Below are 25,546 nucleotides of genomic sequence, written 5' to 3' on the forward strand. Positions count from 1 at the left end.
CAAGTAGTGGTCAAAAAGTCCACTCCCCCAAACTCTATGAACTCTTGCATCCATTACACATCTTCGAATCCTTTCATCCACACACACATAATCAATCATTGCCTTCCTTTCATTCAGTTCGCCACCCACCCTTCTCATCACTCGCCATGCATACCTGTGGATCATTTTATGCCTGAAGAGGGTACTGGCTATCACAAACCCCCTCCCAGCACAAATGTCCACTAACGCACTCCCATTCTCATCTATATATAATCAACAGAGACAGTGCCTGAATTGCTAGAAAGGCAGCATGCAGTCCTAATGGACCCAGGATAGAATCCGTCTGGGGCAGGGAACAGTTTAAGGATTTGAATTTCATAAAAACAGACTTTACTGATCTAGCAGAAGACCCGACGACATGTAAAAGTACCCCCGCTAATACCAATACATCAGTCCTGTATGAGACAGCCCTAGCATGTATTCATTATGGACGGTGAGTGTTAGCGCCGAAGTGGTGACATTTGGAGGTATGTACTGGGCCTTGGGATGCCCCATGATGCCTTTGTCTAGTCGGACACATTAAAAAAAAAAATCAACAGCCATTTCAAGTCCATTGCCTTACAAAGTCCTCCCCCAACCTTTTCCATCAACTCCCTGACTGAGCCAATATCTCCCACGTTTTGCCTGCAAACTTCTCTATCTCATCTCACCACCTCCTGTCTGACCTTTTTCTGCAACACTTACAATCTTTTGGAGCCCAGTCAGTCAGCCTCTTCCTCCATTGGTTATCCCTGATTCTGGCTAACATGACCTGCCCACAACCATTTCTGTTCTTTATAACTCCTATAACGTCTTTGGCTGTAGTCTCCTCTTTTACCCAAGTTCATATTTTCCTGTCTCTTAAAGATATTCCCAACACTGACCTTTCCATTGCTCTTTGAGAACGGATTATTTGACTGTCCATCAATTTTGTCAGTTTCTAAGTCTCACAACCGTACGTTATAGCTGGAATTATTTATTCGTTAAATATATACCTTTCGTTTCACGCATATTAGCAAGCAACTTCTCATGATGTCACTATGTTTGCCGAAAGCTTTCCGTCGAACTGAAGTACATAATTTTATTCCGCTAATATGATCTTTCGTTAGTTTTAGTATTTGTCCTAATGTTTGTAACCTTTTTGTAGATATTATATAGTATGTAAATATAGTATGTAAGTAGTTGTAAGTAGGATTCAAGTAGGGTGTCAACGCCCACTCAGTGTTATGTCTACGAGCTTATGAGCCATGACTTCCGTAGTCGCACCGCCTCTCTCTCTGTAGCCGGTGGGAGCCGGCGATCAGTAGCTGTCTGTATGGGTCTGGGGATGGACATGCAGTTGTCTGGTATCGCTGTATATTGATTCAAGACGGTGTTTAATATATTGTCAGAAAACTACTACATGACTTTGCCTTCACCTGCAAGTGACATAAAGGGGGACCATCGACAGCTTTAACATTTGGTGGAAAGCGAGTGGGATAATAGAGAATTACGTCTTCTGTGGGCCGGTTTAGCTGTGTCTGTCTTCCCACGCTACTGTCGCTGCTGTTCTTCCCATGACGACACACAGCCTATCTCTGCCCTAGCCTCCAGCCCTGTTTGCAGTCTTGGTGTGGAATCGTTCTGGCAGTTTTGATGTAATTTTGGGAATTTCCTCCACATCAACGCCCCATCTATCACCACACCACCACAACCAGTGAACCACGCAAGGCTCCTGCTCCTATCAACCTACAACCTGCCTTTGCCTGCCTGTGTTCCTGTCCAGCTTGCTGTAACGGTTAGTTTCAGCCCCCACAAACTCCACCCCAGACCCCACTCCAGGAAGCAGCCCTCAACCGCCGCCCGACACCGTTATATCATCGTTTTCCCCACCCACCACACACACCGACGTCACCCAGGGAGCGTGGCCAGTCACACCGAGCTACGTCACAGTCTCCTGCTCCTACCAGCTTCTCGTTCTGCCCAGTGGAGAGCCGCACCCAGTGATGTCACGGACACTTCCACCCAATCACGAGGAGATGAGAGCCTCACTTTTCTTCAGCCTTGGGACAGACTGCATCTCACTACAAAGTATTTCCTACCTGCATTTTTATGCAATTCCTCATTCCATCACATTGATTAATCCCTTTCTACAGAGAAGCCAAGCTGTCTCTATAGACTGTGATATTTTCACCATTTACTCTCATCCATTCATTGCATTTTTGTCCCTCATTTTTCATTCAGTCAGAATTTTTCGTTCACTCACACTTACTTCATCCCATTTTCTCCCACTCATACTCAGCTGTAAATAACGCATTCATTTTCACTCATATTCATTGTATATAAATCATTTCTTCACAGATTACAAATATTTTTATTTATTTATTCTCATTTATTCATCCATTTGTTCATTTAGTTTTATTTGCTTACTTCCTACTCTGTTAATGTCCTTTTTTAAAAGGGTAGATCTCTCACCTATTGAACCTGACGGTAACACAGATAACGCTGTATGTAGTGATAATGTAAATCTTCGCAGTGGCAGATCTTATACCAAACCAACCGTAAGTTCCCTACCTGTTTCTACTACACCTGTTACTCCTACCCTAAATCCAGATATATTAACTCCAGATACTCTATCATCTTCTTCAACTGATTCTCCTGAAACCACTCAGTCTTCTCCACAGTCTTTATCCCTCCCTACTACTACACATACACACACCACTACCGCCACGACACTTCCTTCCCACACACCGTCTCAGTTCACTACCGTGCCTACTTCCTCACCTTCGTGGTCTCACCCTCTTCTTACGATGGCGACTCAGAACCCTCTACCTCCCCAATCTATATATTTAGATGATGTGAATAGACCCAAATTTACAGGAGAGGATAGTACTGTTTCTATTTACGATTTCCTCAGAGAGGTCGAAAACGACCTTCTTAATCACCATATTGTAAATGAACCCTTGAAAGTTTCATATCTTCTCAGTCGACTCCATCATGGCAGATCATTAATAGGAGCCGCTATTCATGCGGGGCACTTCAAATATTGTCAAACGTTTGACACATTTAGCCAACGGCTTATTCAATACTGTTGCCAACATTCCAATTCTGCATTCCTTATAGGATTAACTAATCTCCTCAAGCAAATGCAGGAAGACATGAAGGTACCTCCCCAACATGCAAAAGTAATTGAGGCACCTGCTTCTATGAGGGTGACGAGTTCAGAGTTGCGCCAATTATTCCGTGGTACTCAATGGGTAACAGAACACAACGGGGAGATCATGATTACATTAAATAATTTTGCAGACTTGTTCGGTTACTTTAGATTTCTCAATTGGCTTTTGGACTTCCCAAAACAAATAGCACTACAAGTTGGCTTTAAACCAGGAGACAAAATAATAGATGTTAGTAAAACAATCGTTGAGAGGTCAGGAACAGACTTCACTCGCCAGGTCGATTCTTACAGTTCACCCTCTCCCTCTGCAGGTGGTACTGCGAGAGTACTACACACCAGCATCACTTCATCTGATTCCTCCCGTTCACGGCCAACTACAAGAACCAAACCTAGTAATCGGTCTCACCCACAATATTGTTCACCTTCTAGCGGTCGTGACAATTCAACTCTGCGACGAAGCAAACAATTCTCAGTTCCGTGCTGGCACTGCGGTAATGTAGGTCATAGAGAGTCTAGCTGTGCAAGCAAAAAAAGACGTTTTCGCTCACGGGAACGCCCGCGCGCACCTTCGCGGTCCTGACGTCTAACTTGCAAGTACCATAAGAATAGCACAACTCACTCCACGGACGAGTGCCGTTACCTTAAGAGCCGTCAGTCGGGGGAAGACGAGCGCTCGGATCGGAGAAATGTAACCTAACAGTAGAAGATCTGCTGGTGTCTGAAAATAAGGTAACAGAAAATCAACTCCCCATTCATCAGGTAGGACCTATAACATCTTCAGGCTTAGTCATTCTAGGATGGAGCGAAGGGGTACAAAGCTCTTTCTTTATGGACAGCGGATCTATGGTAAATCTAATCTCAGATACTTCTTTAAACAACATTAGGAAAATAACTAAAAGAGTTGGGCTCCTCAAACCACCTGACATTTGCCTATGCGATGTGGATGGCTCAGAATTTCAGGTCAAAGGAAAGATCACACTAGAATTACAATTTGATAAAGCCTTAAGACCCTTTGACGTAGAGTTTCATGTCACTAATGATCTTAGGTATCCAGCGGACACTCTCACTGGCTTTTCGACAATGGCCCAAGAAGCCATTGCTCTCCTCCCTGCTTGTCGTTGTGTACATGTCAATGGTTTCCCAATATCTAGTATGGAATATCCACGTCCGGTACTTTCCCAAACCGACTCAGTTTTTAAGTCTCACATGATTCCAACAGTGGTCAAGAGTAACTAAATACACACACCGTTACCGGAACAGACAGGTACACTACCATCTAGTACTACATCCTCTGAGCATTCAGTTATAGATCGTATCAACCCCTCTGACAGTGGCACACTTGCTGACTCAGACACGTCTCATTTAACTACCTCAGATAGTGTGATTGATGTTTTACAACACGCAGAGATAAGACGTGCAGTAACAAGTCAGTGCACAATTTTGCTGCCGCACAAGTTTACTAAAGTCTCTGTTCATGTTGTGGGTGTGAAAGCAGGAGTGGATGTACTAACCTTACCTGAGACGTGTTGTATGAATGGCTTAGCTTATGAGTCAGCATTCTGTACAGTGCTGGAGGATGGTTTATGCTACTTGTATATTGCAAACACAACAAACGCCGCTTACACCTTACGAACGGGAACTCAGATTGGCGATTTCTTGGTACACTCAGCGGCCGTACGTGTGTGCCAGGATTTCCCATACCCTGTTGCTGATGTGTGCTCAGTTGCTCAGTCCACCAATATTCCATCTAATTTTGAATCTCATGTGAAACAAAGTGATTTCCCTGAACACCGACATCAATTAATTAATCTCTTGCGAGACTATCGCGAAGTAGTAGCCCTACCCAGTGAGAATATGGGAAAGACAAATTTGGTAAAGTATAATATTACATTACAGCCAGGAGCTCAGCCAGTATATATACCGGCCTACCGTTTACCACATAGCCAACGTCAACAAGCCGATCGTCTTATTCAGGACATGTTGGATAAATAGGTCATTGAACACTCTGATAGCCCGTGGAACAGCCCACTATTTCTAGTTTCAAAGAAAGGTGGTGAGTTACGACCAGTCAGAGATTACAGACGCGTGAATGCACTGACACTCCCGGACAGATTTTCAATTCCTGTACTCACTAATTTGCTGGAATCCTTAGGCGAAAACAATTGTGTTTTTTCCTCCCTAGATCTTTTAAGTGGCTATTGGCAAGTCGAGATGGAAGAATCATCTCGTCCTATCAATACCTTCAGTACTCAATCCGGTCATTACCAATTCCGTAGACTTCCATTTGGTTTGAGAAATGCACCTTCAGCATTCATGCGACTAATTCATACAGTTTTCGCCGGCATGACAGGTCACTCAGTTTTTGCTTATCTAGATGATGTCATAATCGCTAGTCACTCGGTGGAGGAACACTTAGAAAAGTTAGCCGAAGTGTTCACTAGACTCAAACAAGCTGGACTTAAAATAAAACTATCAAAGTGTGACTTTTTATGTAAGAAACTCCAATTCCTAGGACATGTTGACGCTCACGGAATTCACACATCAGATGACAAGGTTAGAGCCGTGACGAATTTCCCAACTCCAACCAACACCGACGCTGTACGCAGTTTCCTCGGTCTCAGTGGGTATTATAGAAGGTTCATAAAATCATACGCCAAGATAGCTGCGCCGTTAACAAAATTGCTAAAGAAGGATGCGCCTTTTGTGTGGGCTGATGAACAGGCAACCGCATTCACAACACTGAAAACTGCTCTAGCACAATCACCAGTTTTGGCATTCCCTGATTATTCTAAACCATTTCTTTTCTGTACCGATGCTTCCGGAGTAGGCCTAGGTGCCATTCTCATGCAATATGACTCCGAAGGAAAGAAACGTGTCATTGCCTATGCTAGCCGTGTGCTAAACTCCGCGGAAAAGAATTACAGTGTAACTCACTGGGAAGCCCTTGCCGTGGTCTGGTCCCTAAAACATCTCTGCGACATCATCTACGGATATCCTGTTCACATTCAAACCGACCATCTTCCCTTATGTGACTTGTTTCGGGGACGTAACCTTACCAGTCGACTTGCACGTTGAGCAGTCACTGTGACTGACTATAATCCGACATTTAAATACGTTCCTGGAAAATCCAGTGTCATAGCCGATGCCCTCTCGTGGCATGTTGCCACAGTCTCAACTGGTTGCGACGTAAACTTAGCGTTCAATTATGACACGCTACATAGGTTCCAGCGTGAGAACCCCGTGTGGTCACAGGTCATATAATTCCTAGAGTCAGGTGATGATTCTTCTCTGCCAAGGTTACCAGTCCCTGTATCTGACTTCTTCCTCAACAATGAATTGCTCTATAAAAACTCAGTACTGACAGTTAACAACGTACCTCATCGCGAAGTTAAGCAACTAGTCATTCCAACAGACTTAATTCCTGCTGCCCTCCATTTAATCGACGACACCCCTCATGCATCACACCCTGGCAAAGACAGAAGCTTACAGCAAGCACGTCTGTCATATTATTGGCCCACTATGCGAAAGGATATAGCAGCGCACTGCGATGCATGTTTATCGTGTGCCCATCACAAGGGGACAACCAGTCAACCTGCTCCTATATTGCAGTACCCAATACCATCAAAACCTTGGCAAACTGTCTCTCTCGATCTTCTGAAGCTGCCTCGTACAGAATCTGGCTTCGTTTACCTGTTAGTGGCAGTCGATCATTTCTCTACATTTGTTATCTTAGTTCCATTGCGTGAAAAGTCTGCTAACGCAGTAGCACATGCCTTTATTAATTCAGTTATTTGCCCTTTCACAACACCAGAAGTAATTTTAACTGATGACGGGTCAGAGTTCAATAATTCAGTTCTGGAAGAAATTTGTCTTCGATACGGAATTAAGAAATGCAATATAGTGGCCCATCATCCAGCCTCGAATGGCCTAGTAGAGCACCAGAATAGAAAGATATTGGAGAGTCTGCGTCACATAGTGGGAGATCAGACTTCCACCTGGGATGAATGGATTCCACAGGTAGCTGCTTCAATTAATTCATTCATCAATAAGTCAATTGGAGAAACACCATTCTTCATCATATATGGCTTTGACAAAAGACAACCTTATTCACTGTCACAATCCAAACCTGATCCGATCTACCACTACGATAACTATGTGCGAGTAAACCTATCCAACTTCCAGAAAATTTATAAATATGTTCAGGATAATCTGGCCCTTACAAATGAGGAGATGGTACGTACCAAACATGCCGCTGCCACAGATGTTGCCATCCAAGTAGGTGACTTAGTTTTTGCCCTAGATCATGACAGAGAATCAAAACTAAACAGTAAATTCTTGGGTCCCTTCCGTGTCATATCTCGTAAAGGTAATAAATTCGAATTAAGAGATCCGCACAAGGCAGAGACGACATGGGTGCATGCAGATCATCTCAAACGTGCATCAAAACGCATAGTCTTGGAGGAACCACTAAGAGAGAGCCGACATCCCCACAACAAACTCCTAATCAGCCTTCTTCCTCTTCTCTAAACCTTCCTTCTGACATTAATATTCAGGCTTTCCCTACTGTTAATGACTATCGTGCCAAATTGCGTTCTGCCACTAAGTCTCTTGCATAACGTTATCATCTCATACTGCCGTTACCATCTGTAACAACATCACCTCTAAGATCACCTCATTTTATTGGAAAGATGCTGTGGGCCTACGTGCTGACAGTGCTGACCCTGGTTGGGTCTGGATCGGGTGAGGACGATGGTGCCGTACGGCCCGGGGCCTTGGTTGGGCAGGAGGTGAGGTAATTGTCGTCAGAGACATAGTCTCTTTGCGCTATGACCTAGAGCCGCTGGCCGCCGTGGCCATCGCCCTGCCTGACCTTGCACGTCAGCTAGACGACCTGCAGGGACTCTTGTCAGAAATTAGAAATCGACATCCCAATGACACATTTTTGTACCCACTCTACCTACCCATCTGCTGGAAATTAGATTATATCCGTTATCAGTTCAACCATCTTCAAGATTCCTTCCCTCACCAAACGCCTGTGGGTCGCTCACGAGTGAAACGTGGACTTTTTGACCTTTGAGGAGAAATCTTCAGTGGATTATTTGGTGTAGCGACTAACCGTGAACCTTCTGGTTATAAAAAGGCCTTAATCCAATTATCCAATGCCCTCGAGTCCCAAGGCAAAGTGTTATGTATTCAACATTTTATGCTGCAACAGATGAGTTACCATCTACATGATGTTACTAATACTTTAAATAATTTTACGATTGTTCTTAAGCGTGAAGTATCACAGACTAATATTATTTCAGAGTTGATGTATGTTAAATTACATGTTGATAATTTGCAAGTTTCTCTGGACTCTCTTGTCTCCCAAGTTACTAGCGTAATTCGTATTTTAGTCAATGCTGTTGATAGTCGTGTGACCCTAGATTTAGTATCTCTCTCTAACCTTCGTTCTACTTTGGAATGGGCTCACTCAACATTCGGCTTGTCTCCTATGATTCCATTTTCCTCTTTAGAACACTACTACCCAATACTAGAAGCCACATTCTTTACTAAAGATATAATTATTCATATTCCTCTTCTTTCTTCCATCATACTCTATCCCTTTCACATCATTCCTTTTCCCTTCTGGTACAATAACTCCCTGGTACAAGCCTCTGTCTCTTCAGAGTTCTTTCTTCTCTCCAATGATCATCTCCATATTGCCTTTCTCTTCTCAAGTGACCTCGGTAGATGTGCCCTTCTCACACCCAACTCTCATGTTTGTGCTGCGTACCTGCTAACAATTTTTCCTGGCAGCGTTGCTCCTTGCGAATCTGCCTTAGTACGTAACTTCTCAGTACAACCTGTCTGTACCTTTGTTCCGGCTCCCAAAAGCCAGGTACACTATGCTGGTCTAAATCACATCCGCTACTTCTTTAGTGTCTCAACTCCAGTCAGTCTTATTTGTCCAGGGACCCCTGTCCGTTCACCATCCGCAATTGGCTTATATAAGGCCCCTGATTACTGTACAGTAAAGTCTGAGTCTATAATAGCCCATGCCACACATTATCACTTCCACTCCGCTCCCACAAGTATGACATTTTCAAACCTATCAATACTGCCTTTCATCTACCAACAGACAATCTTTTTATCACATCAGAGAACCTACTTATGTTGAACTATCTAAACAATTCTGATTTTATTATGAACCGTTCTCTTCAGCTTTTAACCGCTCCTGGTCACATCCAGTCTTTGTATTTCCTCCGGTTGTCTTATGTTTTCTAGGTTTTATTGCAATTGTTTGTATCCTGTATTGTTGTCTCAAGCGAATGGACAAAAGGTTGCATGAGATCCGTGTAGCAACAAGGTTAGTCCGACAACCAAAAGACCTGGAAAATAGTAGTTCTGAGTAAAACTCATTTTGTGATTATATATATACATATATATTTGTAAATTGACCAAACCTATATGTTTATGCTATTTTTCCAACATGTCCATGTACTGTAAATATATTAATCCTTTCTTACATCCAGCTTTGTGAATTATGAAGCAATATCTCATTTATTATTGTACTTCCATGTAGTCCCGGTTCACTGTATACTCAGACCACTTGCATTCTTGCCATATTATGACTTGATGTCCCAGCACTGTGTCAGGAGACACACTTTTTGATGAGGGGGAAAATTGTTTGTAACCTTTTTGTAGATATTATATAGTATTTGTAAGTAGTTGTAAGTAGGATCCAAGTAGGGCATCAACGCCCGCTCAGTGTTATGTCTACGAGCTTATGAGTCACGACTTCCGTAGTCGCAGCGCCTCTCTCTCTCTAGCCGGTGGGAGCCGGCGATCAGTAGCGGTCCGTACGGGTCTGGGGATGGACATGCAATTGTCCGGTATCACTGTGTATTGATTCAAGACGGTGTTTAGTATATTGTCAGAAAACTACTACATGACTTTGCCTTCACCTGCAAGTGAAGTAAAGGGGGGGCATCGACAGCTATAGCACTGAGCAATTATACTCTTAGACTTCTTCAAGAATTTCTCTGCTTATTCTGATGACGCTTTTTAATGTATTTGAATTTAACATAAGTTATACTCCAGTTCATCGATAACCCTACTCTGAGACTTTCACTGTTCAGGTCATTTAACATTTCGTGCAATATCTCTGCTGTTTCTGAGATTAGCACAATGTCATCTGCAAGTTTTAAATGGTTTAGCATTTTTCCATCTATGTTTACTTCTTTACTTTCCCAGTCTAGCCTTCCAAAAATACTTTTTAGGCATGCTGGAAATAATTTTGGCGAAATATTATCTCCTTGGCTCAAGCCTGTCTCAATATATATATTTTTTTTTTAGTCTTTATATTACTTAATTCTAGCAGTTCCCTCTTTGTATATATTTTGGAGCAATTTTACAGTATTCTCACCTACTCGTTGTTCTCGTTATGGATTAATAATAGCTATGTGCTCCACTGAGTCGAAAACCTTTTCGTAATCAACAAAAGCTTGTTCACTTGCTTGTTAGAAGCCATAATTTTTTCTGTTTACAGATGGAGATAACTACACAGTACAAATCTGCTTTTATATCTGTGAATATCTATCCATCACTAACTTACTAAACGTATTTTTCTGAGCTACTAACAAGTAACGCCCACAAGCAATCTCCTTGACGTATAGATGCAACCTTCATTTTACACTTCAGGTTGGTACTGCTTTTCATTTCTGGCAGCAAATAGGCTAAGCTAAAGAGAACTTGACCAAATGTCTCTTGGTTGGGTCGGAAATACCCGTGGCTGAAAAGGGGACAGTCAGACAGAAAAATGAGAAAAAGTGAAAAGTGTGAGAAATGAGAGAACATAATGCTGAGCGAAGCAGATTTTTTTTCTTTGAACGTAAGTGAATTAACAGAGCGAAAGTGGAAATATGAGAACGAGTAGGACAATGAATGTGACGCAGATACTGAAAGTGATGCTAGTGATAAACAGGGACCCTAGTGAATGAGACATGCAAGCGACTGGAAGTGATATTAGTGATTTAGAGTCATGCTACTGATGGCGGTAACAGTAACAGAGTGACTCCGGTGACAGACTGATGCTTGTGACTGAGACTAGGCCTAGAGACTGAGACTGATATTTTTTAGTGACTGAGAGTGATGTTAGTGACTGAATGACTGAGGATTGTGCTAGCGACAGAGAGGGACGCTAGTGGCTGAGACTGATGTTGGTGACTGAATGATGCTAGTGACTGATAACAATTACGCTAAGGACGGAGAATGGTGTGAGTTATTGAACGTGAGATGGGTAGGGCAGCAGGACGGGGTATCATTCCCTATACACTAATTCAGTACCTGACCCTGGGTAAATGGCGATGAGGAGGAGAGGGTGCAAAGATATGATGGTGGTCGGGGTGGGGGTGGGAGGGATAGGAAAATGAAGAATAAATAGGAGAGATAACTGACAGCGCGAGGAGGAAAGGGAGAGAAAAAAGAAAAGTATAGAGGGAAAACGAACGTTTGGAAAAAGAATAAAAGAGAAACAAAGAACTGTGGAAAGATGGGGAAGAGAAGGGAAACGATAGAGGGGTGAGAGGAAGGAGGGAGAGGAACACGAGGTAGATGAGGTGAGGAATGTAAAGAGTGAGCAAAATAAAGGAAGAAGGAAAGAAAAAATAAAGACAAACATGTTAGGAAGCAACTGGGGAAGGAACGAAAAATAAAGGACAAACATGTTAGGAAGCAACTGGGGAAGGAGAGAGTAAGAAAGTCGATGATAAGGACATAGAAACATGCAAACCAATTAACAAACACAAATGAGAGGAATGGAGTAAGAGGTGCAAGGGTGAAAGGAAGAGGGAAGAGGAAGATGGAGGAAGAGAAGGCAAAGGGTATGCAAAGAGGAAGGGATGGAAGTGGAAGAGAATCGATGAAAAGGAGAAGGGTATGGAAAGGTAGGAAAACTCAGAGCTGAAAAGAAGTAACACAGTGTACCAGATTGCAGTGGAACCATAGGCAGAACTGTAAGAACAAGAGGAAGAGGACAAAAGAAAACGGAAGGAAGAGGAAGCATGAAGTGTAGGAGTAGGATAAGGAGCGAGTGCGGAAATGGAAAAGGAGAAAAGGATAGATGGAGAAGAAAGCAGAAATGGGAGGAAGAAGAAACTATAGGGGTGCAAGGGAAAGAAAAATGAGGGAAGAGCAAGGAAAAGGAGAAAGAAGTGAAACAATGAGTATTGGCGATGCGATGGGGAAATGGGGAGAAGAATAATACAAAAAGAGTGAGTTGAGGAAGACGATGAAAGGTGAGGAAGAAATGTTATATGACGGAAAGCAAGTGCATGAGATGTGAATGTTCAAATGGAAATATGGAAACTGGAGGCAGTGGGAATGGAAAGTAATAAAGTAAAGAAGCGATGAAAGAATGTAAGGCTGGAGAGATATAAAAAGGGAAGGAGCAGGGAGGAATATGGAAGGGAAGCCGAATGACCCTGATTACATAAGTAATATAAGGAGTGTTAATAGAAGAAAGGGTATGAGGGAAGAAAACAGTAATAAAACTAAATGAGACAAGAAAAGGAAAAGTTAAGTACATCAAAGAGAGCATATCCCCACCAACACCCATTGTCAGACAACTCAGATCACCATCCAAAGTGGCTGGAAATAATCTTCTTGATCTCAGATAGGGTACTGTAGTATTATTTATTTTATACTTGTTCCATCCACACTCTTTATACTACCTCCGAAAAAAAAGCTCATATCGAAAAAAGGTTTAGAAAAACTGGAGATGAGAGAGAGAGAGAGAGAGAGAGAGAGAGAGAGAGAGAGAGAACTACAGGAAGGTGGACTGAAGCTGAGTCAGTATAAACTTTGCGCATACTTTATCTTGGGGATAATTTGGATGAAATATTGGGTGTGAGGCCTGGCGTTACAGAGATTCATCAACAAGTGACACTCATTGCTTCAAAACCCCTCTTCTTCCTCTTGTTAGAAAGTACAATATAAATAGGATTCTCTCCCACTCTCCTCTTCTCACTGCCCTTTTCTCTCCACTCTCTCTTACTACTCCCTTCCACTTCGTCTCTCTCTCTCTCTCTCTCTCTGAAATCCCAGTCATGGCCGGTTTGGGTTGTCAAATCATGCCACTGATAGCAACGGTGAAGCATGGAATATTGGAAAAGTCGAAATGACTCGGTGGAAGGGAGAGAGAGAGAGAGAGAGAGAGAGAGAGAGAGAGAGAGAGAGAGAGAGAGAGACAGACAGACAGACAGACAGACAGACAGAGACAGAGACAGACAGAGACAGAGAGAGAACTAGTATAACGGAATACGAAGTAAACAAACAACAACAGACCTGTTGGTCCTTTCACTGTGTCTGTTACTGGGAAGGTTATGACTTACCAAACTATAATATCAGTTAAAGACAAGGCTAGACAAGCAGGATCCCTCCCCTCAACTCACCAAACCCTCAAGCTGAAGCCGACAGGAAATAGTGAGAGGGACCACCATGCACCATAGAAAAGCTGTCGTGGATATTTCATAGGAAAGAGGGAAAGGAAATCTTATTCAACACTGTCTACCACAAAATGAAAAGAAACATTAAGCCAACAACATTCGTCAGTATTGTTCTGTACGTTGTCTCATGAAGGCTCTGAGGAAAAAAAAATGTTTACAGCAGAGAACTATATTATTCAGAAGCAAGCAGATGTAGCTGAGCACTAGAAACCAGTGCCCGTATTAATAAAAACTCCTAGGTGTAAAAAGTTCCTCTCAAAGTGAAATTTGGCTCCTAACTTCTAGAAGTACTCCTAAAAGTTACTTTCAACTCCTAAGTTTACTCGTAAAATCGCTCATAAGTAAAAGTCCTCCACGAGGACTTTTAAGGAGTTAGTAGGGCTTTTAGTGACAGTAAACACAGTAGCTGCGTCCCTCAAACACCAAGAGACAAAACAACATAGACCATGTCTGACCGACACCACCCACCACGCAGAAATTTTCGAGCTCGGAAGGATGCATTCATGGAATATGATGATCAAGAACTTGTAAGAAGGTACCGTTTCGATCGTGAGGGCATTCTGTTTATTACTGGTTTAGTAAGAGATGTACTGGAAAGGCCCACACATCGAAACCATCCTCTCTCACCCGAGATGGAAGTGTTGACACTATTGAGGTACCTTGCAACTGGAAAAATGCAGCAGAGTAATTGTGATGACTTTGGACCATCGCAGCCATCAGTGAGCAATGTGATAACGGAAACACTTTATGCTCTAACTGCTCCACACATTGTTAAGAGGTTTGTGAAGTTCCCTCGTACACTCTCTGAACTACAAAGAACTGGAAGAAAATTTCTGGCGAATTGGTGGCTTTGGTGTGATTGATGGGACTCGCATTCGAATTGTGGCACCAAACCAGTATGAAGAAGTGTATGTGAAGAGGAAAAATTACCAGCATGATCATTCAGTTGGCGTTTGTTAGTGAATATAAAATACTGGATGTGGTTGCAAGGTGGCCTGGATCAACACATGATGCCCAAATTTGGCAAGAAAGTGGATGAGAGGAAGCAGCATGCATTTGCAATCTCAACACATGCATGGTTTTTCATGTCCGAGGTGTTCCCCGGGCCGAATTTCCCGTTTATAATTCTTTTTCTTTCTCCAATGCCTTCTGCCAGCACGAGACACTCTTGCTCCGTCCAGTTTCTCTTTCTCCGGAATTTATCTGCAGCCGTGGTATGTTGAAATTGTACCATTGTTGACGGTCACTGTACCACGCGTACACACAATGCTCCGATGGTAGCAGGCACGATCAGCTGACCACACGATGTGTTTACATTTTATCCATTTTATCGACATTCGTAAAGAATCATAATATATGATAAAATAGATGTTGTTTCTGTATATAAAAACTAGTTTTTCATTTTTAAACTACTTACTGATACTCTAAGGCTTTCTATTGGTAATTTATTAAATATATTAAACAGAGATTCTTTGTGTTGGTAACACTTCATGGTAGGAGCGAAATTACTACTACGAGTCCTCCTAGGAGGAACTTTTAGAAGCAACTCTCATCTACAGCCACTTTTAGTAGTAATTTTAGGAGTACTCCTAGAAGTTTTTATTAATACCGGTACAGATATTTAGCCAAATTAGTTTTAAAGGTTTCTACTGTGTCATAGTTTACTACACTGGAGGGCAGGTTGGTCCATATATTTACAACACACTTCAGGAAGAAATGCTTAGTTTCGTGTGAGAAATCGTTTGCCGATAATTTTATGTCCACAACCTCTAGTATAATTTGAGTGATGAACTGTGAAATATTTATGATACCTGTATATCCATGTCCTTTGAATATTTTGAATACTTGAAATAAGTCTCCTTGTAACGTGTTTTAGGTAAGAGATTCGGAGCTTCTAAACCCTCCTTGTATGTTATATTGCTCAAACTATCATTTTTGTCACCCTTCTTTGCACTCTCTCAAATTTCTCTATTTTTTTTTTTTTTTTTTTTTATAATAAGGTGACCAGAACGGTGTACTACAGAAGTATTCAAGGTGAGGATAATGTTCTCTGATTTATATTCAAAGGCTGAACCAATGAATCCAGTTAATTTGTTGGCATCCTTAACAGCCTCTAGACACTGTTTGATTGGTTTAAGATTATTTGTTGCCATTATTTCCCTCAGTTTATTGACCGATATTTTGTAGTTGACTCTTGTTCACAGTGTCAATAGAATTTTCATTTCTATTTCCAGTGTTTAGCACTTTGCATTTACTATTATTAGAATCTATTTACCATGTTCGGGCCCAGTTATACAGTTGGTCGAGGTCACTCTCGATTGCCTGCCTCTGTAAAGATGTGTTCACTCTGTTTTTCTCTTCAGTATCATCAGCAAATTTGGATATTTTACAAAATAAACTATCATGTGTATCATTTATATGTATTTAAAACAGAATAATACCCAGTACTGAGCCCTGTTACACTTCACTTGTAACATCTTTCCAGTCTAACTCTTTACCATTTATTATGACTCATTGTTTATGTCTTGTATGCCAATTATCGATCCACCCAAACACATTGCTTCTGAACCCATGGCCTTCAGTTTCTGAAGTAGTCTTTTTATGGGGAACCATATTGAATGCTTTTTGAAAATTAAGATAAACAAGGTCAGATAGACAAAGTCAACAGATCTGGTCTCATCATTAATATTTAATATCCCATGGATGAAATAAAAGTTAAGAGCAATTATTCCAAAAACCGTGTTATGAATCACTGATGAGAGTACTTCTAAGTGCTTAACAAATTTTCTCTAAAAATAGTTTCCAACAACTTGCACGCCACTTAAGCTTATTGGTTAATAATTTTCTGGTTGTGATTTGTTGCCCTATTTAAATATTGGAGTTACAGTTGCTAGTTTCATCTCAAGATGTATCTTGGTGATTTATTGAACAGCTCAGTTAATCTATCTAATTATCTATTGCCAGACGCCTCAATCCCGTTCGGGGTGGCCACAAACAAATCGCCTCCACGTCGCCCTGTCCTCCGCCATTTTACTGCCCCGCTCCCAACTCACCCACCCTTCTCTCGTATACTTCTCCACCCCATCCCTCCATCTTATCCTCGGCCTCCCCCTCCCTCTTCCCCCCTCCACCTCACTCACATACACTCTCTTCGTCAGTCTTTCACCCTCCATCCTCTCCACATGGCCAAACCACCTCAGTGTATTCCTCCTAACGCTTCCTATCACATCCACATCCACACCACAACGCTTCTTTATATTCTTATTTTGTCAACCTGTCTCTCCATGTGACTCCACAGGCTCCTCTTAAATAACTCATTTCCACTGCTCTCACTCTTGACTTGTGTCCTTCCAGCAACGTCCAAGCTTCACTTCCACACGTTAGAGTTGGTATCACAGTACTGTCATGTAGTAACTTTTTCACTTCCATGCTCACTTTCCCTGCTTCTTATCACTGCTTTCAAGGAACCAGCAACCTTTCTTCCCTGCTGTTCCCTTTCAAGCACTTCACCCTCCAAACCTCCAACCTTACTCATCACACTACCCAAGTAATAATAATAATAATAATAATAATAATCTGGCCTTATGTTTCTCAAAAGCGCCAGTTCTTCCTTTTGGGAATTCACTAGCGCTCGACAAACATACATTATTTTTACAGTTACAAGAATTGTGACATTTCTTGTATATAATACAAGCTGCATCATATATACATGAAAGTGGCAATAATTAAACCCTATAATTATCCGTCATAGTACCTCTCTCCAGGTCATAGCATTTTGAAAAAAGAAAGGCTTTCAGCTGTCTCTTAAAGGATTCAGTAGTAGAGAGTTGTCTTATGGACAATGGCAATCTGTTATATAATCTAGGGGCTCTATATGCAAAAGAACGATCAGAGAAAGATGACTGGTGAATGGCTCCTGGCTTATCAAGACGCAGGAATCATCTTCACTGAGTAACATCATACCCGTGCATGTCGATGGGAGTTTTAACAATTCAGCAAGATACTGTGGTTCACCAAACTTAAGAACCTCGAATGTAATAAGACACAGTTTAAATTCAATTCTAGCCTTTACTGGTAACCAATGCAACTCAATCAGAAACGGGGTAGTTGAGGTTCTCGGGGGGAGACCAAAGATAAGCCGTGCCACCCTGTTCAACACAGACTGAACTTTTGTTAGTATATTATTTGGAAGACCAACCCACAGTGAATTACAATAATCAGCACGAGACAAGACCATTGCATGGACCAATGTTAAGAGGCACCGTCTATTCAGGAATTTTCTCACAGAGTACAGATTTCTGATATGCAAGTTACACCCTCTTACAACCTGATTAATATGTTCTTTGTAATTTAACTTAGAATTAAAATAAACACCCAGATTTCGAACAGAACTGACTGGATGCAGCTGTGACACGCCAATGTTCAAAGCCAGGGCATTGTCAGTGTCATCACCCCTTCTGTTTCCTCTGATGATGATGATCTCAGTTTTACCATCATTCAGCTTAAGTTTCCTCTTAGCCATCCAAATCTTAATATCAGACATTAGAGATTCAAACTTTGTCTTAGTATCGTTGATATCTAACATCTTAACATAGAGCTGGGTGTCATCAGCATAAAAATGCTAGGACACATCATGAGCATCAAGTAGAGACGATTAACTACTTGTGTAGATAGTAAATAGAATTGGACCCAAAACTGATCCTTGAGGGACTCCAAATAGAAGAGGAGCAGAATCAGAGCTAGCGTAATCAACAACCACTCTCTGAGATCTGTCCGACAAATACGACTTAAGGAGCAAAAGGGCACTATCACGAACGCCATAAAAATACAGATCATCCAACAATAGTTTATGATCTACTATCAAAAGCTGCAGACAGATCCAACAGAACTAGGAGAGAGGACATCCCACTACAAGTGTTTGCCACCAAGTCACTCTGAATCCTTGTTAGTGCAGTTTCAGTTGAATGGTATTTTCTGTATGCTGATTGAACAACAGGAACAACTCTGTTGTGTTCCAGTAGTGGTAAGAGTTGATCGAGTATGGCCCGCTCAATAATCTTGGATAAAAAAGACAGGTTAGAGACGGGACGATAATTTGTCATGCTCTCGACATCAAGGCCAGGTTTCTTAATTAGGGGCCTAAGCAAAGCACGTTTCTCAGACTGCACAAAATTACTTTCTAAGAAGCATCTTTTTATCATGTTGCAGATAAAGTCTGCAGCGTGCTCATACACATCAGGCAGTTGTGACATGTTACACGGATCGAGTGAGCAAAATGTTTTATTAAGTTCTCTGATGTAACATTTGACTTTGTTTACATCCAGCGGATGAAATGTTGAAAGCAAATGATCCCCGGTGCACCGTGGCTGGAAGTCAACTGAGTACGCTTCACTAGGAGAACTGCTTTCTAAATCACTTCTTATGCGAGATATCTTACTCGTATAAAATGAAGCAAAATCAGAAGCCAATTGGGCATCAGATACAGAAGTTGGTTTAACAATTACATTCCTCCGACCAACCAAATTGTTCACAACTGCAGACAGCTTTTTTTTATCACCACCACATGAATCAACTTTATTTTGATAATACCAAGCCTTTTGGGCTTTTACAGTGTGAACGACTGCTCTTCTCGCAAAAACATAACGCAAACGAGTTACTTCGGTCCGCTGCCAGCGCCACTCACGTTCTGCCCTTCTACGTTGTCTACGCAAAGAATTAATGGATGACCATACCACGGGGAATTATCACGTACAGTGATTGTTTTTACTACCTCAGGACAATAATGGTCAAAAATTGACCTGAACTCGTTGTTGTAAATATCAACCAATTCACCAGAAGAAAGACTTGAAGAATCGATGGAGTTTAAACGTTGATCAGTTTCAAAACACATCTACTGGTGGTCAACATTGTTGTAATTTCTGAACCTGATGACCTTTTTATATGAAGGGGATTTCGGGACATCAAAACTAAGAGTGATCAGAGCAAGATCAGAGATGAGGGAGTCAAATGAGTCAACCTTCACATCTGATATGCGCCTGCAACCAACAGGGGACAAGATCAAGTCAAGGACATGTCCTGAGACATGAGTTGGATTACCCACATGATTGAAAAAATTGTTCTGGGTGATCAACTCAAGGAATTCTGAAGAAAATGGTTTTGACTCTGGACTGTCAACCCAATAATTGAAATCACCACAAACAAGAAGTCCTCCAGGTTTAAGAGAAAACCCTTCAAGAAACTGCCCAAACTCCTCCATAAAACCTCGATCTCTGCTCGGATGACCTGGTCAATAAACAATTGCAATTCTAATGGTATTCTGATGAAAATTTATTAATAATTCCATAAATTCAAATGAAGATGGGGTCAGGTCCGAGTCAAAGAGAGAAACGTTTGCAAGTGCTGCCGAGTAGATGAGTGCTACGCCTCCTCCCGGATAGTCAGCAGCAGGCCTGGGAATACTAATAATAGAATGTGTCTTAGGCAATCCATTACGAATAATATCGATATCAGACTTATACAACCAGGTTACAGTCAAGCACAAAATGTCAAGTTCGTGCTGATTTAGAGTTTCATTAATAAAATCTATCTTATTACGGATAGAACGAATATTTAAAAAACCCATCCTTAACTGGTTCAAGAGGGACATAGTCAGTTTTTTTAATGGTCAAAATTGGTGTTTTCAATCAATCTATTCCTATGAGAAATCATAATTGGACATTCTCTACTTGATGCAAAATGGGCAACCGACTGTGACTTTGAATTAGCATCTTGATGTCTTAAAGAGGAGCAGTTGATGCATTCTGTTACTACAGTCCTTAGATTTATGGGCTCCAGCACAAAAGACGCATTTAGGTTCATCACTTTTCCTAGAACATCTCTCAAATTTATGACCAAAGCCTTGACAGTGATGACACTGTGTAACCCAGAATCTATCGAAAGCACAGCATCTTGTAAGATCCACATAGATGTAATTGCCCTGTTCTACAATGGAGGATCTCACCTCTGATGACATCTTCAAGACAACAGTTTTGGTGTCATTCCTTGTCCTTGTGAAGAGAAGGTTGAGGGTACAACCTCGATCAACGAGCATCTTAATTTTATTGTTTTTTCTCGGAATATTTGGGATGATGTCAGAGTCATCCAAGGAAGAGGAAAGGCCTGTCACGGTCATTTTAGGCAACATTTTCTTTGGCTCCGATATGCAAAAAGTTCCCTCAGAGGCAAAATGATCAGTCAGCACCCCAGTTGCTTCACCCTTGGGCTCAGCTGATGGAAACTTCATTACCAGCCCACCAGCCTTGGTCTTAAGGCAGCTATCAACCGGTACCGAGTTAAGTACGCCTCTGATGTCTTCTGGTCCCATCTGATTTGTCAGGGCACCAGCGCCACTCTCTGGTTTCACAATCAGTACATGCTGACTATGAATGGCTTTTTTCTTGCCATGAGCACTGATCTCAATTACGCCCCAGGCAGATCCTTCCCTCCCCCCACGAGAGACCCGCGAACAGCATCTGCAAATGACTTGGCCTGCTCTTGCGTGACCGCCATGGGTGATGAGACCTTGGTCTCTAGTGCCTCCAGTCTATTTGATATGTCTCTGATTCTTGGTACTACTTCCTCCACCAGCCAAGACCTCATCTGCTGGTGCAACACACTGGCTACACAGCCAGCGAAAGCCCAGCTGGTGGCTCTTCTTCATGAATGGATAGTCACCTGCATCCAAATTTTCACAAGCTATATGAATTCACTCGCTGCAGTAGGCGCACTTCAGTGCTTGTGCAGTTTTTGCTACAGACATACTGCAGTGAGGGCACTGGTGTTGTTTACTCATGATAAGGGAGAACAAAAAAACAAAACAAAATGACAACAACAGCAAAACGTATATACAATACTACCTGGGATAAACACTGGTAGCGCCGCCCCCGTTTGTGTCACCTTAATATAAGAGAAAAAAAGAAAACCGAAAGAAAAAAAAGCACAAAAAACAGAAATGGAAAAAAAAAAAAACAGGGTGTCTGCGAGGTCACCACGAGCTGGTGGGGTACGACTTGATTACCCTTCTAGGAAAGGTAACCTAAACCGAGGTGCCGCAAAAGTGCTGAGATGGTATCGAAACTTTTCCCAATTCGAGCTTTATAGCAGCAGCAAATACGTCACTTAGGCAAGACCTCATTGGTCACGATACTGCCACTGCACAAAGGTACTCACATTTTCCAATTCCTCACCATCCAGCCTCGCTGTACATTCACTGACTTCACCTCTCTCAAAGCTCAGTTAATGACTAAGATAATTCACATTCTATTTCCTTTAGAATGTACGGAGATATTTTATCTGGCTGCGGTATTTTATTCACTTCAAGCTTACCAATGCCAAATCATAGATCATTCTCATTAACGGTAATGAGGATTATGTTACTCTTATCTATGACAGCATGAAAAGCTGGAGAATGGAATCTGTTTCTTCAACTGTAAATACAGATGCAAAGAAGGTGTTGAAAATTTTAGCCATCTCCATTTCATTGTCGCTTTGCCCTTCATTATCTGAGACAAATGGTCCAGTTGTTGGTGCTGTTACCTTGGTTTTGATATAGATGAAAAATTCTTTAGGGCTGGATTTACTTATATAAGCAACATGAACTTTGAAGGTTGTCTTGTTCCATTTTATTAATATTTTTGCTCTCTGAGGGTCAACATATTATTTTGATCAACTCGATTCTTTGTGGTAATATAAATGTCTGTGCATTTTTCAAACTGATAGGCAACATTTAGAATTTGTTTTCCACCATTTGGGCTTAAAATTTTTAGCAGACCATCTACTGCACTTTGGAATACATATCTTTACTGCTTTTCTGAGAATATCTGTGAATAATTTCCATGTTTCATCGATCTACTGTTAGAACAATGGGACTGAAGTCACTAAAACAAAATTTGATTTCCTAAAATTTTTGAAAATCCTCTCACTTGTAGTCAGGCACTTACTTGTAACTAGACCTGACACTGTTGTTACTGAGTTTAAGGTTGAATGTGGCCATACGATGAACACTAGCACTAAACTTTCCTCCTACCATACTCTTACTTCCCAAGCTTTCCGATGTAACCAAAACCAGATCTAATATGCTATCCCCTCATGTTGGACAGTCTGCATTCTGATGCAAAGAACTTTCTTGCAAGTTGGGGTAAATGTCCAAACCTGTGTGTGAAGATAGTGCCTCACCCCATTTGGCAACGGGTGAATTAAAATCACCAAAGAACAAAGTATTTTGCTTGTTGCATATTTCAGGAATTTGGTTGTAACATTCACTGTCATTGTTACTGGACTGTGATGGCAGATGATAAATTAACCCTTGTACTATTTTGCCATAGGATTTATTTCTAAGCTGGAGATAATATTGTCAATATTACTGATAGAGAGTTTAGGAATTGCTACTGGATGAAGTCCTACTTAAGTGTGAAACAGTACACCGGCCCTCAATGTTATTTTTTTCTCTACTGTAAATGTTGTAACCTGGTATGTTTTATTCAGCAAAAAACACATGAAAAAAATCTCACTGTTCCGTGTTAAGCCTCGATTCTGTTACATCTATTAAGCTGTAATGTCCAGCAAGAACATTAACATCTAAAGTGGAAAATTTATTCCACAAGCTATGTGCATTCGTGAGAAGAGCCTGAAAAATTGTTGCCCCCATTACTCTCTCATCAATTTTTCACATTTACATTGACTCGTCAACTGGCCTCATACAGTGAGTGTTTTGATGCCAGAAGAAACGCGCTGCGCCATCTGAGAGACGACTGAGACAAGCAGAGCCAACCGAGTTTAAGAAGAGACCATCTTGTGCAAACAGAGCCTGCTGCTTATGGAAGGGAGTTCAGGTGCAGCAAACTCAGTATCCTCCTTCAAACAAAGTGACTTGAGATGGTTATTACGGCTAAAAGCCTTGCTATAAAGGACGTTGCTTGCAGCAATCCTGTGGAGAACACCTGAAATAAGAATGTTATTAGTTCTTTCCTTGTAATGCTGGATCATCAACTTGAACTTCTTCATTTCTTCAGAGCAGGTTTGCATTACTTCATTCATTCCTGTGATAATGATTATGAGACTTTCATTAGTTGCACCCTATGTAACAGTATTTACCACCTCAGTTATATCAACAAGTCTGTCACCTGGAGTACAGTATCGCATTCTTTTACTTGAACCAAAGCCAAAAACTCCACAAGCTGTCCACAAATGATCGAGTCCCCCACCAGTCGAGCTTCGTGAATCTCTTCCTAAGCAGCAGCTAAAATCTTAAATTTATTGTAAATGTTGACTGGTAATATGCATTGCGTCCTTGTCACCCTCACATCATTTTTCACTGGCTGGACATTGTCTTATTCAGATGGGGGTTAATTAATTTTAGTGGCAGGAGGGGGGACAACGTCAATGTGAACCTGGGCAACACCGATTCTTGACTAATGTATTGTTCCCCTCTACACTGTTCCTGACGTTGCTAGCAAGAAACTCCTCCAATGTATCAACTCTGTGAGTAAGGATGTTAAGTTTACTTGTAGCTTTGGGTAGTTTTTTCCTAAAGTCATGGTGGAGTTTGCACATCCTGCAAAGAATAGAATGGTTAGTAATTAGAAAAAAAAAAAAAAGTGAAACTACTAGAGCAGGCTGTCCACGTTATGTTACAAGGCATTTTGAAATAAGAGAGTTAATGAAAACTCTGTTTATATACCTAGGATGCTTCCCCCAAAGAAAGGGGGGTTAGGCGAGACAGGATAACACACTCCCAAATTACTCATCTACACACACACACACACACACATTTGTTTGTATCTTAGCCTCAAGGGGAGAAGGAACAGATCATCACCACACCACACCACACCACTTGAAGGTCAAATGCGCAGTGCAAGCAGGAACATCCACAGCAGGGCCCAACAGCAGTGCTGATTCACCCCTGCTACATCAAAATGGACCCATCCCCTTACCTGCACCTGACCTGATCAACTGATCAGACCAAATGCGGGAGAATATCCCCTCAGGGCCGCATCACCATTTATTCATTCACAATTTGTCTCCAATCATTCCCATCATGTGCAGCCACTCTTCCTTGCTCTACAGACGTCCTTCTCACATTTGATGCTCTCTTCTTACTGTCCATCCATCCTATCCGTTGTCTTCCTCTCAGCCTTACACCTCTCGAATCCAATCCAGTTATCTTTTTCACCTGTCATACTTCATTAATTCTCTCCACATGCCGAAACCATCACAACACTGCTCAACTCGATCAGCCATCTGCATAACTCCAGTTCTCCTTCGCACTTCATCTTTTCTAACTTGATCCATATGTGTCATTAACCCTTTAACTGCAGGGCATCACTTTCGTGACGCTTGGGTGCAATGGATCGTACCGCGGGGCGTCACTTTTGCAGTTCTGTGTTATTTTGAATTCTCCCGGGATTTCAAGTGGTGGCTTGTATCATTTATCAGTACTGCAAGTGTCCAACAATAGTCAGCACTGCTAATGTCATCTGTACTCCCATCCACTGTTGACATATTAGCTATTTATCCCCGTTCTTGACTCCCCTCCCTACCTCCCCTCCATTACCCTCTCCTCTCACCTGCGCAGCCACGCTGCGCTAAGCAAATTTTCCCTGGAATTTTCCACTGATTTCATCCATTGAAATAAGCCCTATGCCCTATTCTTATACAAAATAATATATACCAAAAAATAATAAGGTAATTGATAGTGCCATACACTGGGAGTTGGCTAATTATCACCTGGCAACACCCCAAGTGCACTTGTTCGCTAATTTTCCCTGGTAATTATCCCTTGAAATATGCCGTATAATCTATTCTCGTAATAAAAATATATATAAGAAAGGAAGGGAGAAGTCTAAGTGAT

The sequence above is a fragment of the Coenobita brevimanus genome, chromosome 3 (assembly GCF_032717465.1).
Source record: "Coenobita brevimanus isolate Jiangsu-jjx chromosome 3, ASM3271746v2, whole genome shotgun sequence".
In the NCBI taxonomy this organism is placed as follows: Eukaryota; Metazoa; Arthropoda; class Malacostraca; order Decapoda; family Coenobitidae; genus Coenobita; species Coenobita brevimanus.